This window comes from Mizuhopecten yessoensis, unplaced genomic scaffold, assembly GCF_002113885.1.
Source record: "Mizuhopecten yessoensis strain PY_sf001 unplaced genomic scaffold, ASM211388v2 hete_36160202, whole genome shotgun sequence".
Classification (NCBI taxonomy): domain Eukaryota; kingdom Metazoa; phylum Mollusca; class Bivalvia; order Pectinida; family Pectinidae; genus Mizuhopecten; species Mizuhopecten yessoensis.
The window spans coordinates 1-4,260 of record NW_018485123.1 but is presented as its reverse complement, the minus strand read 5'-3'; the positions used below and the strand labels follow the sequence as shown (position 1 = coordinate 4,260).

The 4,260-nt window shown below is 31.9% G+C and overlaps 1 long non-coding RNA gene across 1 annotated transcript; it reads right to left on the bottom strand.

Moving 5' to 3' along the window:
- Positions 1-737: 737 nt before the first annotated feature.
- LOC110444680 lies at positions 738-2,601 on the bottom strand. Its single transcript, XR_002462274.1, has 2 exons — positions 2,470-2,601; positions 738-1,939 (listed from the first exon to the last, which is right to left on the bottom strand). It is a non-coding gene; the product is annotated as an uncharacterized LOC110444680 (long non-coding RNA).
- Positions 2,602-4,260: the final 1,659 nt, after the last annotated feature.

Sequence of the window (4,260 nt, the reverse complement as noted above, 5' to 3'; positions counted from 1 at the left end):
TCGCCCAGGTGAGGAAGGCAATGGGTTCTGTCCCCAGGCTGGGACTTCAATAGATGCAGCATGCTGCTATCTGACTGCATTATTACTTGTCACAGACGAATGCCATTATTTTCAGGACACTAAAGAATCTTTACATTTTGGTTACAAATAGCAACACAGACTATATGAGAAAGAGATATTGCTTTTACAACTTAAAGTTCCATTCGGTTATCGAGATGCGATGAGCATCACAGTGTGAATTTCAGTCCTTTGTTTTGAGCATGAAAATATTTCAATTTTCACTCAAGTTTGACCCAATGAAACCTTCAAACACTGTCTTTTTTATTTGTCAATGAAGTTGACCAGATAAATAATTACCTGTGTGTTCGAATTTTGTGCATTTTTTCATGAGGAAAGTTTTTAATGCATTATTAGCAATACTGGAAAATTTATAGTAAATACATTTATAATGCTGTTATGCAACTAAGATGTATATAGAACAATTTGTTTCTAACCTGATCAATGGAAATGAAAATTCATTTAGATCACCAGGTATATTTTAACATGGACATTGATATAGAATAGACACACTTGCACAAGCCACAGTATACCTAGTCATAGTGCCTAATGGTTCATATATAAAAGATCCAGGTACAATCTATTTACAAACAGGTTAAGCTGAACATAGCTTTGTATATAAGTTTCAATGCTAACCATTCTGACATATGTAGAAATGGACACCAAATGTAGCCAACACCTTTTTATAACACAGAACTTTTATTTCTCGTGTAACTTGTATATGATGAATAGGATCACTTATACACAGACTCCAAACAAGTTCACCTTACAATCAGACAACATTCAGCTTCATGTACAACATGGAAAAATATCTTGTCAACACAGCAAGGATCTTTAAAATCTTAAAACCAAAAATTGTTTTGTTTTTTGTAATTGGCTAAGGATGCAAAAGATGTCATGTAATTAATTTGTAATCATAGCTGTTTAAAATTCACACCACTGGTAGAATTAATTCATTTTTTAAAATAAGACAAATTGAAACACATTCAAATTTACAATTTTTCTCATATAATTTAGAACAGGTTAGACATTATTTAAAAATCCACATAGTCAATAAAACCTACTGAATAAAAAGAAATTAATTGAAGAAATAGTTACATAATATCCTGATTCATTTATGAAGTTTATATATGTACAAACCATTTTTATTTTTCTCTGCTTGCAGCTTAGAATAAAATTATCAAAGAAATTTATTGAAAATTAAAAAATAAATTCTTGGATTTAAATAAAATTCTTCGAAATTTATTATTTAGTTGTAGGATCATGTGTACAGAACACACATTATTCTCAATTATACACAACACACTACACACACACACAACCTCCCTATGTTATCATACAATAAAACAATAATAAAATGTTCCTAATTGATGAAGCTTCTTCCTTTCCCGTCACAAGTTCTGTAAAAAGCAAAACACTTTACTCTCACTTGGTCAATATCTTTCCCTTGTGTCCCAGAATTAAATCCAAGGAGTGCAGGTACAGCTATCCATCACAAACTTACACAAGCCCATTCATTCCAAAATGAAAGTAAGTCTTACAAAGCATTCAGATTGTTGAATATGTTGAATGTAATGTTTATCGTAAATCAACATTCTTTCAGTATGGACGATTGCGACGAGGAGGAGGGCCACCTCCACCCCTGGGCGGGGTAACAGCTATGTCTAGGTAATCACCAATCTGAAACCTCTTAGAGGTCAAAGAATGACTGTCATCTTGACCACGATGCCCGGCACATGTTGTGCCAATCTCCCGCATTCTGTAAACAGGGGTACGAGGGTCAGGATAAACAACGGCAAAGTCAAAAAAAGTTCCCTTTCTTCTAGCATCTGGATTGACTTCCTTTACCAAACTTGTTAGTTCCTTCAAAGTGGCATCCATCCTGTGTGTTACAAAATACATGTACAAATGAAAACTTACTATACACATGTACATACATATCTTTTTGAAGACACTCTACAAAAATAAAAGTCTTTGAAACAATCTATAAATATTAAAAGGTACAACTCTGTTTCGATTAACCTAATACTAGGAAAATGTCAAAAGAAAATATAAAAGTTTAAAAGGTAATATGTCCAAAATGAAAATTAAATTACTTTTCTAATTACATATACACAAGTTAAAATGAAACCTTGATTAAGCATTACATTAGAAACATAAAATATTCTTTGTTCAAATTCATTATAATTGTTAAACAATTCACAATGGTAACTTAAAGACATTTATACTGTTAAAGAGGTCTGTCATAGAATAACATGATTCAATATAAGTATCAGACATGTTGAATGTCAACAAAACTTATCATGCAGTGTTGACAGTAAATGGTGTCAAACACATACAGATGGGTTGACCTTTCTTTAAAAGTAGGAAAGATTTGAAATGTATCAAATGTAAATATGTTCCAAGAATTACCATGTGTAAATTTGAAGTTCATTTGATGGTGTCTGGCCCCGAGCAAACTCGCTCAGTGTGTTGTGTCTTCCTGTACTGCAAAACACCCTCAGGAGTAGTGGGCATGTCTGAAAACAATCGAATATCAGACTTTAGTCATCAAACTTTTAACAGAGCAATGGCACATCTCTGTGCATATACCAAATATTTAAGTTTTTTAGTGTCATCATTTTTGGTAGAAAATTTAAACACTGCTGGCTGCACCTCTGAACAGTGTTCATGAAATGCAGCACAAACAAATATGTTTATACTATAATACTTTCATAGAAAAATATTTATTTTGCAAAAACTATAGTTTTATTACATGGGTATCAAACCCACCTCTTTGACCTGGAAAGGTAAATTATCACTTGATTTATGTACATTGTACAGTTATGCTATAGTTGTGTCTGTTTACCAAAATCAAGTGACTGTAATGTGGTAGGGTTTTTCTGGCTATTCTACGATTATAATACCCTAAAGAAAAACACATGATGATCTCCATCAGTAAAATACAATAGTAAATATAAGTATCCATAGCAAAAATAAAATCTTGTCATTTAATGCAGTGTCAAATTGCTTTCATTTGGTATTCATCAATCTGAATGCCAACTGAAGTGTGATTAATCCAATTAAGTGGGCTAGCACTGAAATCTATACTTAGTTATAAATACACTTGAAAGTTATCTTGGTAATCATGGTGATGTCACCACTTTGCCGTTTATAGCTGATATGAATACCATCTGAACTTGGTAGAATTATAAAGTGGAAGTGTCAAACTCAAAGACTGGTAAACAACAATGAATATTCTTAATTATTTTTATGAAGCAGATAAAAAATTATGAATTAAGCATTAATTTTCCCCTGTTCAAATTTTATAAATTGGATTCATTTCCTCACATTCAAATTTCATAAATTGGAACCATAGAAGTATCAGATATTTAACAGTTTATGCTATGAGTAGATAGACATAGAAAATGGACATGTCAAGTGTAATGATGTTGTTCAATGAACGATGATGTATCCTGATGTTGTCTGTTTCTGTGCACTTAAAGAGGCATCTGCAATTTTGAACTTGTATCGGTAAACAAACTTTTGAAACTATTGATGACTATCTCAGACATGTGTAAAATCTACTAATGGAAACAATTTTTCAACAAATTTCACCTGTCGGAAGTAGCGATCATATGTTCCTGTGTCTCATATTAGATTCAGTGTTCAAAGAAAGACAACATGGATACACTGAATAGAAATTCTCAATGGTGGTCCGCACCAACAAATGCTTTGCTGGGTGTTTTAGGTATGATCGTTGATCATCAAGTTAGTTATTGAGACAATTTTTTCAAAATTGCTATTTTTTTTATTGATTTTTCAATAAGTTTACTTGAATGAATTATAATAATTTAACAAATCTATTTATTTTAATTATTTAGTTACAATAGAATCTGATATTATTTTCAGATGCAGTTTTATATTGGTTTCAGTTGATTGTAAGTTATTTATAATTTCTTTCTGTTTAAAATTGAAGTGGAAAAGTTGAATTTTATTGCAAACAGTGTTTATCGATATACGATTGTTTCTTTCTCTTCAGGAGTGGAACAAATTTGGCGTGGAGATGTTGCCACATTGGCATACGATACTTTTGGCGTGGAGATGTTGCCACATTGGCATACTATACGTACGTTTGACAGATTCCAAAATAGACCAGTTCATGAATGAAATATATCGCTGTTTTTTCAGGTATGGGTTAATTTTGAGCAAGATAAAAAGTGT